The following is a 12,326-nucleotide window of genomic DNA, read 5'->3' as shown; positions in this document are numbered from 1 at the left end:
AAGCTGTGGAGAATGACTTTACTACTACAGTAAAGATATCTGACTGATGATATAAGTGAGATATTTGTCTGAGGGTATAAATTAGGGGCCAGTCATAACAGAGAGAGGAGCAGTGGTAAGGAGTTTCAACTTTATCCTTAGAACAATGAGAAGCCATTAAAATGATTTAAAAAGCAAAATTAGATAATCATATTTGAATTTTACAAAGCTCACTCTAGCTGTAGCATGAAAAATACATTGTAGATTGTGGATTGGAGAAAAGGGACCTGTTAGGAGATTTTAGAATAAATTAGGGCACAGGAGAATAGAGGAATGGACCAGTAATACTGACAATATTGACAGAAATAATAAACTTTTTTTTTTGCGGTACGCGGGCCTCTCACTGTTGTGGCCTCTCCCGTTGCGGAGCACTGGCTCCAGACGTGCAGGCAAAGTGGCCATGGCTCACGGGCCCAGCCACTCTGCGGCCTGTGGGATCTTCCCGGACCGGGGCACGAATCCGTGTCCCCTGCATCGGCAGGCGGACTCTCAACCACCGCACCACCAGGGAAGCCCATGAAAGTATTTTAAAATGAAAATTATCTATTTTTTTCACATATTTTTGATGTGGCTGTCTCTTTTCTGAGTGTATCCCATAGAAATAAGCAAAGGTCTTCAATGATGCTTATTACATCATAGCAAAACCTAGAAACCAGAATGTCTGTCAACAGAATGTTTGTATACACGGTGGCATATCCAAACTATAGAATATTATGCAGTGTATTAGTTTTCTATTGCTGTGTAACAATATTGCCGCAAACATAGTGGTTCAAAACCATAAACATTTGTTATCTCATAGTTTCTGTGGATCAGAAGTCCAGCCATGGCTTAGCTGGATCCTCTGTTTCAGGTCTCATAAAGTTACAATCATGGTGTCACCTGGAGCTCTTTCTGATCAGATGGGGAAGGATTTAATTCCAAGCTCACATGTTTGTTGGTAACATATTTTTCCTTCCATGATGCCAGATGGAAGGTGGTGGTTAGGGGTGGCCCTCAGGTGCTTGATGCATGGCCCTCTCTATAGGGCAGCTCACAACATGGCAGCTTGCTTCTTCAAAGCCAGCAAAGGAGAGTGTTTCTCATAGCAAGACAGGTGTTACAATCTTATGTACATAATCATGTGCACATAATCACATTCATCCCATCATCATTGTTGTATTCTGCTGCTTAGAAGCAAGCCAGGTCCTTCCTGCATTTAAGCAAAGTGATTACATAATGTATGAATGCTGGGAGGGAGGAGTCTGTCCACTGCATAGAGTTATAAAAAGGAATTATCTAGGTCTTTATTTAGTGACCTGAAGGGATGCCCATTATATATTGTTAAATTGAAGAGTACTTCCTCTATACAGTGTAATCTCATTTTTATATAAAAGCAAACAAAATTATATCAATAAATACACATTGTTGATGTTTGTGTGTTCTGAGAAAGACCGTGGAAGAGTACAATTGAGATAGTTTCCATGTTTCCTAAGGAATGCAGTGATAGAATGAGTTGGGCTAAACTTATTCACTTTTTCTTCATATATTTATTCCTTTTTCACCAGTTACAATAAACATGGATTAATTTTTAATTTTAAAAATGGTTAAAACATTAAAATACAATTGCAAGAAAAAGTATAACATATGCTAATAAAGGAGAGAAACTGAAATCATATGAAATGCTCAATTAAAACCACCAAAGGCAGAAAAAGAGTGGAACACAAAAATAGGAACAGAGAGCAAGGGCAACAAATAGAAAACAGTGAATGAATATGGTTGATACTGATCCAGCTATATCAACAATATTAGAATGTCATGCACCATTGAAAGACAGAGATTGTCATAATGGATCAAAGAGCATTACCCAACTTTATGTTGTCTATAAGAAACCAACTTTAAGTATAAAAACACATATAGATTAAAAGTAAATGGGTGGAGAAAAACATAGTATGCTAGTACTAATTAAAAGGTAGCAGGAATAGCTTTATTAATTTCAGGTAAAGGAGACTTCAAAAGAAGGAAAGTTATCAGGGTTAAATAGCATTATATCATGATAAAGGGGTCTGTTATCCAAGAAGACATAACACTTATTAACATGTATGCACCTAGATACAGAACATCAAATGAGGCAAAATAAATAGAAACACAAGGGGGAACAGATGAATCCAGTAAATCCACTGTCATAGTTGGAGACTTCAGCACACCTCTCTCAGAAATGGACAGATCCAGCAGGCAGTAAAATCAGTAATAACATAGTTGAACTCAGTATTTGAAAATCAAATAATGTAATTCATCACATCAACAGACTAAAAAAGAAAAATCACGTGATCCTATCAATAGGTACAGAAAAGCATTAGACAAAATCCAGTACCCATTGCTAATAAAACTTTCAGTAAACTAGGAATAGTCGGGGACTTTCTCAACTTGATAAAGAATATCTACAAAAAAATTCTACAGTTGACAACAAATGTAATAGTGAGAAAATTGAAGCTTTCCCATTAAGATCAGATAAAAGGCAAGGGTGGTGCCTGCTCACCACTGTTTTTCAAAATCATACTGGAAAATGTTGCTAATACAATAAGGCAAGGCAAGGAAATAACATGTAAATAGACCGGATAAGAAGATGTAAGGCTATTTTTGTTTGCAAATGACAATCATATATGTAGAAAATGCAAAAGAATTAACAAAAAAAACCCCTCCTGGAACTAATAAACGATTATGGAAGGTTGTAGGATACAACAACATTCATCTACAAAAGTCATTTGCTTTTCTATATACTAACAATGAGCAAGTGAAATCTGAAACTGAAAACACAGTATCATTTACATTTGTACCTCCCCAAATTAAATAATTAGGTAAAAATCTAACAAAATATGTATAAGATCTTTATAAGCAAAACTACAAAACTTTGATAAACAAAATCAACTAAATAAATGGAGAGATATGCCAAGTTCAGGGATAGGAAGACTCAATACTGTCAAAATGTCAGTTCTTCCCAACTTGGTCTATAGATTCAATGCATTCCCAATCAAAATACCAAGTTATTATATGGATATCAACAAACTAGTTCTAAAGTTTGTATGGAGAGGCAAAAGGCCCGGAATAGCCAACACAATTTTGAAGGAGCAGAAGAAAGTTGGAGCACTGGCACTATCCAACTTTAAGACGTACCATAAAGTTACAGAAATCAAGACTGTGGTATTGGTGAAAGACCGGATAAACAGATTAGTGGGACAGAATTTATAGCCCAGAAATAGACCACCATAAATATAGTCAACCTGTCTTTGACAAAGGAGCAAAGGTAATACAATGGAGCAGAGATGATCTTTTCAACAAATGGTGCTAGAAAAATTGGACATCCACATACAAAAAAAAAATGAATACAGACACAGACTTTATACTCTTCACAACAATTAACGCAAAATGAATTGGAGAATTAAATATAAAACTCAAAACTATAAAACTCCTAGAAGATAGCAGGAGTAAACTTAGATGACATTGGGTGTGTGATAACTTTTTGGATATGACACCAAAGACACAATCCATGAAATAAAAAAGTACACTGGGCTTCATTAAAATTAAAAACTTCTCCTCTGCAAAAGATAATTATCAAGAGAATTAGCAGATAAGCCACAGACTGGGAGAAAATATTTGCAGAGGACACATCTGATAAAAGACAGTTATCCGAAATATATGGAGAACCCTTAAAACTCAACAATAAAAAGCAAACAACCCAATTAAATAATAGGCCAAAAATCTTAACAGGTACCTCATCAAAGAAGATATACAGATAGTAAATAAGTGTATGAAAGGATGCTGCATAGCATATGTCATCAGGGAGATGCAAATAAAAACAAAAATTAGATACGAGTGCACACTTACTAGAAAGGCCACAGTTTTGAACACTGACAATACCAAATGCTGGTGAGGGTGTGGAGCAATAGGAATGCTCATTCACTGCTGGGGGGAATGCAAAGTTGTTCAGCCACTTTGGGAAACAGTCTTGGCAGTTTCGTACAAAACTAAACATACTCTTATAAGATGCAGCCATCACGTCCTTTGGTACTTACTCAGAGGAGTTGAAAGCTTATATCTACACAAAAAAACCTGCACAAGGATGTTTATAGCAGCTTTCCTCGTTACTTCCGAGTTTTGGAAGCAGCCAAGATATCCTTCAGTGTGTTAACGGGTAAATAGGCTGGGATACATTCAGACAATGGAATATTATTCAGTGTTGAAAAGAAGTGAGCTATCAAGCCATGAAAGACATGGAGGAATCTTAAATACATACTGCTAAGGGAAAGAAGCTCATCTGAAAAGTCTGCCTATTGTATGATTCCAAGTATATGACATCCTGGAAAAGACAAAGCTATGGAGACAATAAGAAGACCCTTGGTTACCAGGAGCAGTGGGGGGCCAGGTGGGAGAAGAATAGGCAAGCACAGAGGGTTTTTAGGGTAGTGGAAATACTCTGTATATTATAATAATGTACGTATGTCATTATACATTTATTCAAACCGATAGATAATACAACACCAAGAGTGAACCCTAAGGTAAAGTATGGACTCTGGGTTACTACGATGAGTCAGTGTAGTTTCATTGTTGGTAAAAAATGTACCATTCTGGTGAATGATGTTGATAATGGAGAGTGCTATGCATATGGGGGCTCAAGGCGTATGTGGGAAATTTTTGTACCTCCCACTCAATTTTGTTGTACCCTTAACTGCTCTAAAAATAAAGTCTTAATAAACAAATATATATGTATCTAAATTAAAGCTTAAAAAGAAAACTTACACACTTCTTAAAACTCTAAGGCTACGAGTAGTCTTCCAATATTATTATACAACTAATAATGAAAGATGAATTCAGTGTTCTCCCTCTCTTTTTCTCTTTTAAGTATCTGTAAGATGTAATAAATGTCCAGGGCATAAGGATTGTCTTTTATTTGCTGTATAGTGGGGAATGCTGTCATCTTCCAATGAAATAGAGCTGTTTTATTTTGCATCATTTTCTAATTTGCAAGCATATATAGTAAAAGCAGAATAAGTAGAAATGAATTTTTCAAGTTCAAAGATACATGTATGCACTGAATTATTGATTTCATTGACACATTGATTTAAAAGTGTCCTGTATAATGGGCAGTGCGCTTGGTTCCAGGATGTGAAGATGCATGAGACTCTGCCTATTTGAGGGGAGAACATATAAACACCTAATTAAAGTAAAGAATAATTTGCTGTGCCAAGTAGTCAAATCTCTGCCTAGAAATGCTTTGTGAACCAAGAAACATAGAAGACTGAAAAAAGCATGCTTTTGTTGAGATGTGGCAGATCAGTGGGAGTTTGTCTGCTGGGCAAGAGAGACCCACACAGAGAGCGGTTTTGCATAATCTTGTATATTTGAGTCAGCATATGTGTCCTAGGAATAGCAAATGGGTGTGTGTGTGTGTGTGTGTGTGTGTGTGTGTGTGTGTGTGTACTGCTGAGATGGGAAAGGTGTGGAAAATTAATGTGAAGCTGGAAAGTATGATGGAGGAGGCATGAAGAGCAGCGTGGACAGGAAAGCAGGGCTAGATGATGAACAACCTTTTGTGATAGGAGACGATGGCAAGTAGCTGAAGGATTTTAGGTTGTCTTTTAAAAGACAACATTGGATTGTAGTTTAGAACAATTGCTCTGGGGCTAGTGCAGTAGGCTATATGGAGGGGTCTGAGATTGGGGCAGGGAGATAGAGATATTACAGTAGGAAACATTTCCAGAACATTTGTAGAAATATTATATAACTAGCAATTTTAAATACTTAATATTTTTGCATAGGTAGTAAATATTGATTCATTTTGGTAAAGATGTGTAGTTAGATGCATATTTTCCAAGTTCTCCTTTCCCTGGGTCTTACTTTCTGTGTAACTCTTTCTCCTCAAGACTGCTTCTGTGGCAGAAGCTCTGGATACTGTAGCTCTGGGAATGTATTTTGGTCCTACATTATGAGATCACCATTTAAACATGAAGGAAAGAGTTAGAGTTGATTCTAAAGATACAGATGGTTTTTCCAAGGGAAGAATGTGTTGTTTCAAAAAACCAGATTTCTTCCAACTCTAAAAGCCTATCGTTCTTAGTTATTTCAGCTATGGCCTTCTGTTTTGCCATAAACCATGAAAACAAGTTAGCATATGAATTCAAGGAGTATAGAAGCTCCCAGAGTTGTTTGAAATATGCCAAGGAGGGTTTGACACACATAATAATAATACTACACATCCATGTTCTCACAGCAACTTTAGGGGAAATTTGTGGGATGATTATTATCCTGTAAATACCCTGTACAGAGCTGCCTGCCACCTCCTCCTAGTAGCAGATTTCCAATGGGTGTGTGACCAATCTGGTAGAACAGATAAAGTGCAATTTCACTATTTTTGGCTGGTTATATCTTAACTGTGATTACATCACAGTTTAAATTCTGTCTCCATAAACATACGGTCGAACTCCCTTGTTATATCATGGTACTTCTCTGTTAAATCATACTTTCTGTTGTTGGTATCAAAATGGAATTCCACTATGGTATATTTTGATGGTTCATCTTTTGTGCTTCAAATGACTTAGAAATTTTTCATGTAACTCCCTGTCTAAACACATTCAGTTGATTTATTTTTGGAGCTATAGTTAGTTTATTTAGTATTTAACTACACATCCTGAAAGTGTTAACATTTCTTGTTCAAGGTTTTTGATACTTGATGTCTTAAAAACATGTTTTTTTTTAACACAGACATTCTACTTAATGAGAGGATACATATTGCTTGAATAGCCTTGACATTGTGCCAAATAGTAAGGATGTTATAATATGGAATGATGAATTCTTTGCTCAATAGATTGAATGTATAGTTCCATAGTGTAGATTTATTTTTAAAAAAATAGTCTATTTGTGATTTTAAGTCACTCTTCAGGTCCTTGTGGAACTTAGTTGATATTTTGACCTAGGTTTTTCCAATTTCAAAAACATATTTATTTTAAATTAACAATTTAAAATCAGAGAAGTCGCCTGAAGTTGGTGAAGTTGTCAATTGTGGAACAACTGAATTTTTTTCTTTATAAAAGTTTTATTATTTTTGCATTAAAGAATTATTAACATTTCTCTAAAGAGTATGGTCCAGACTGAATTAGCTTTTGTTCCAGGGAACCAATACAGATTATTCCTACTGATTTCTCTTTTCTGCCAGGGATATCACTTAATTTGTTGTTAAGATCTTTTCCCCAATGGAATTTTTCTCCTATAGCTTTTAGATAACCTCTGACTTACTTTCTCCCAACTTCACCAACTTCTTTATTTTTATTTTCTTCCACTTGACAATATTATTCCTATCCTTTTACATTGTTTTCAAGAGATTTTTCTCTCTTATCTCATTGGCAGCAGCTTTGTTCTTTTCCCCCCTCTTCACAGCTGTGCCCCTTCAGGCATATTTTTCAGAAACCTAACAACTCTGCCTTTGGGGTTCACTCTACTGCGAAAAACCCCATGTTTGTTTCCCTTTGCACTGAGAATAAAGTCCAGATTTTTGCCCTTGTCCTGTGAGCCTTCCTGTGACCCGTCCGCTTCCCAGTTCTCAAATTCCCTCAAAGTCCTGTGTCTAAATCATCTAACACTCCAAATTGTCCCATCTCTTCCCTTTCCCTCTTCCTCTGTGCTCTAGCCACATTGGCCTTTGTGCAGTTGCCCAAACGTTATGAGAACATAAACATAATGAGAATCATGTTTTATAAATTTTATCAGTGAAATAAATGACTGGAATTTGAATTTCAGAGGTAAAATATATGAAAATTAAAAATTTCAATTGAAAAAGTAGAGTACCAGTTTGCCCTCAAAACCACTGCCCTAGGGCTTCCCTGGTGGCGCAGTGGTTGAGAGTCCGCCTGCCGATGCAGGGGACACGGGTTTGTGCTCCGGTCCGGGAAGATCCCACATGCCGCGGAGCAGCTGGGCCCATGAGCCATGGCCGCTGAGCCTGCGCGTCCGGAGCCTGTGCTCTGCAACGGGAGAGGCCACAACAGTGAGAGGCCCACACCAAAGGTTAAAGAAGAATGGTGCCAGGTGATGAAGGCATCAGTGATATAGGTGGATTGAATCCTAGTGTCTCGACAGATGATACAGGGAGGAGAGACTGCTGAAGGGATGCTCACTAAGTATCTGTTTGTATGGCTGTATTAATCATGTTTTATATAATTTTTTGTATTTTATGATGTTTTAACATCTTGGTGCCTTACTAGTCCTGGAGAGAGCCTCCCTCCCAGGGCTGGCTGATTCATAAAGACAGTAAATAACTTGCCTGGGAGCATGCCTTTCATGTGTAAACCAGCCAATCCAAAGCCCACAGATGCAACCACCTAATTTATCTAACTCTCACACACCAAGCCAATATTTCTCCTGTCCTAAATCACTCCAGGGCTAGGTATCAGACAACTGTGGACCCACCCCTATAGTTCAGAGCCTGCTGAAATTATTCAAACTATCCAATTCTACACTTACTTAGACTTACCTATCCTGAGTCACCTATTTCTTCCCTTGGAAACCGTGATAAAATCTCTGGACCCTGCTCTTCCCTCATCCCTTTCTGCCTCCTGACAAACCCCCGTGCTTCCCCATGTGGCCCTGTGGTATATAGCATGCCTCCTTTTCTTGGTAACTGTAATAAAGCTTCTTTCAATGGCACTGACTTCTCCATAACTCAGTCCCCTCTGTGAATTAAATCCCAGGCACATTTACAACAATGGGGAGACGCTGTGTGTGTCTAACCACAAAGAATTGGGCCGGAAAATTAAATAAAATAGCCTACTATGTAGCTTTTATACACAGAAACACAGTAACATTGAAAACCAATCTACCATGTAAAAGAAACAACAAACAAGGAAGGTTGTTTAAAACAGTGTACATGCTGTTTCCAATTTTAAAGAAGAACTTTCAACATACACAGTGTGAGACACAGAAACAGTCTGGCGTGAAATACATCAAAATGTTGAGCAGAATTTGGGAAAACCTTTCTTTTTGTTTATATGTATTTCCTAATTCTTTTCCAATTATTATGAATCATTTTGTATGATTCAAAGTTTAAAGGTGGTGTCACTTAACCTAACTTTTGCCCCTTTGGGGCATTAAAACCTTGATTGTGACTGAGATGGAGGAGCCACTGATCCAGATACATATACCAAACAACACTGTGTGGGTGAGCCTTCAACTTCTTTCTACAACTAAAGTTTTTTTCCCTTTGCAAATGGTTGAGTTTGTCTCTAAACTGAGAATTATGTACATTGTACTATACACATAAATGTAACAAAGTACAAATAATCGATAGTATATTGCGATAACAATTTCCACTTCTTGGTCACTGAAAACTGGTTAAAACGCTTCATTGTGCAGGCTCTGTTCCTGGCTGTGTTCTTTTCTCCTATGTTGTGGGATCCTGTTTTGTGTGCTCCATGGCAGGTTTTTTTTTTTTGCTGCTGCATTTTACTGAAGCTCTGAGTTTCTTTGGTGTATTTCTCAGCATTCTCTCCAAGCACAGTCGTTTTGAGGGTTCCCTTTTCTCTCCTATGCTGTGTTCATAATGCTGTATGCCTGAATGCTAAGTCCTAAATTTTGCTTTTATCTGTCTGTTCAACCAATTCTGCCAATGTGGGTGTATCGTCCTGCATGTATTATCTCCACCAGCTACATGCTTGTTAGGATCAGTGTCCTGTATGCCCATGAGAGGTGTATACTCTTACACTTTTTTTTACACTTCTTTTGTGTGTTTTGTGTGGGCAGGGTTATTCATATTTGGGGTCCAAGCTGAAATGACTTTTCCACTGCCCAGAGTCACAGAACCACTGCATGTCTCCCAGGCAGAAGTACCTTAACAGTGTTTGCTGTCTAACCAAGGGGTTGTTTCATAGTGAATCATTTTCATATATACAGCACAGCCATTTTAGATAGGAGAGGAGTTGGTGGCACTTCTTTCATGAATGCTGAGGAAATCTTTAGGTGGTTTTGGCCTATAAATATACAAGAAACCCTAACTCTCAAAGAACATGAAAGGAATTAGTAGTAAACTGGGATAATATTTGTGACAAATGAAGTTCAGAGCACATTAATGCCTTCCTCTTATTGTCTTCCATATTCTGCCAAGCAGAAAAAAAACAATTGGCTCAAATCTGAAAAGGTGAAGGGCTATCTGTTTATTTTCTAAATGCCTAAACCACTAACTCCATCATCATTCTGGTCTCACTGAAGCAGTGCCTCAGCCTGATTTTCCTAGGTGTTAGTTTTGCAGTATCTTGATTGAAATAACAATTTTAGGTGAGTTAAGATTTCTAGGACCTGTGGTATATTCCACTGAAGATAGATTTGTTTTATATCCCTTGAATTGTTTTTATGAATGCAATTCACATATTTTTATACTCCTATAATTTTCACTTTCAGCTGACTGTGTAGTTAGGGGTATATATTTCTTGATTATGAAACAGTTCCAGTGGTTTCAGGTGCATGTGCTTTTCTTTCAGATCTCAGGTCTCTATACTGAGGCTAATTTAATTCCTTCCAATGAAATATTTTAAGGTCTTTTTATTAAAGCAGGAATTAGAATAATTATCATTATTTATAAAATACTGCTTAATATAAAAGGAACTCCAAAGAAATTACAATCACTCTGTAAAATTGAAAGTAGAAAGCACTTAAAAATTCATGAATGTAAAATAAAGTATGCTTCAATAAAAATTGTGTGCTGAGCCAACTTGTATTTTAGAGCAGAACTTGGAGTGTTCTGTTTATATCTAAATGAGCCCCTAAAACAGAAAATTTTAATTTTAAAAGTATCTCCTAGGGCTTCCCTGGTGGCGCAGTGGTTGAGAGTCCGCCTGCCGACGCAGGGGACACGGGTTTGTGCCCTGGTCCGGGGGGATCCCACATGCCGCAGAGCGGCTGGGCCTGTGAGCCATGGCTGCTGGGCCTGCGCGTGCAGAGCCTGTGCTCCGCAACGGGAGAGGCTGCAACAGTGAGAGGCCCGCGTACCGCCAAAAAAAAAAGAGATTAAGTTATTTAATACACTTTAAAAAAAAAAAAAAAAGGAAAAAAAAAAGTATCTCCTAAAGTAACGATACATATATTTCCTCTAATTAATCAACAAATATCTAATGAGGATCAATAGTGTGTTCTGCAATGTACTTCTAATTTGTTATTTACCTGAGCTGGTAAACGTACCACACTTGTGGTGGTAGGTGTAATGTGAAAAAAATATTCATGTGGCCCAAGACATGGCATAGAATTAAGGGTTATTTTAGGTATGAGTAGTATTTCTCAACAAGGTCACTATTGATATTTTGGGTGAGGGTATCCTTTTTAGCGTGGGACTTCAACTTTGCATGACATTAATCAACCCTGACCCTGTAGAACTTCATGATGATTGGAACATCCACAATGACCCTTGGAAAATGTTGTCTGGTGATACAGCCCCGAGCTGAGATCTGCTGATATGGAATAGGGGCTGGCAAACATTTTTCTATAAAGAGCCAGATACTAAATATTTTCAGGTTTGTGGGTCACACAGTCTCTGTTACAACTACTCAATACTTCTTCTGTTGTAGCAGAAAGCAACTGTAGACAATATGAAAAGGGGTGACTGTGTTCCAGTAAAACTTTATTTGCAAAAGCAGGTGGTGGGCAGAGTTTGCCTTTGGGTTATAGCTTGCCAGCCCCTTTGTATGTACTGCAGGTCTGCCAATTTCAACATAAAGAATGCTTGAAAACAATCAGTAGTATGTCAGTTAGGAGGGTTTGGGGCTGCAAATAATATGAAAACATATCTACCGTTTCTAAAGACAGGATAGTTTCAGTCTTGGCTAATTGAATGTATTATTGTCATAAAAGACCCAAGTGGCTTCCTTCTTTCTACTCTGTTATCCTTAGCTGTGGTCATTATTTCTTCTCATTATCACAGATGGATGCAGCAGTCACATGTAGTTATAGTAATGCACAGGGAAAGATAACACGTCTGTCTGTTCCCTAAGAAAACCTTTCCCAGAAGTCCTTAGCTGACTTGCTGTTAGATCTCATTTGGTGACAAACCCAAACTTAAACTAAGAAATGGCAAAGTGGAAATTACAATCACGTGGAATTCCACGTAATTGCCATGGAAAAAGACTATGATTCTTTCTCGGGCTGGAGAAGGATCAAGCCCTAACTCAAAGCTGTGGATATACAATATTTGAGTGAACTGAGACTGTGTTTGAAAGAAAGAGCAGCAAGCTTTGAGGGATTTGTGGAAGAAAATATCTGTGAGGTGCAGTATTTTC

This window comes from Lipotes vexillifer, unplaced genomic scaffold (genome assembly GCF_000442215.2).
Source record: "Lipotes vexillifer unplaced genomic scaffold, Lipotes_vexillifer_v1.1 scaffold1324, whole genome shotgun sequence".
NCBI classification, from domain to species: Eukaryota; Metazoa; Chordata; class Mammalia; order Artiodactyla; family Lipotidae; genus Lipotes; species Lipotes vexillifer.
This window is presented reverse-complemented; position numbering follows the sequence as displayed.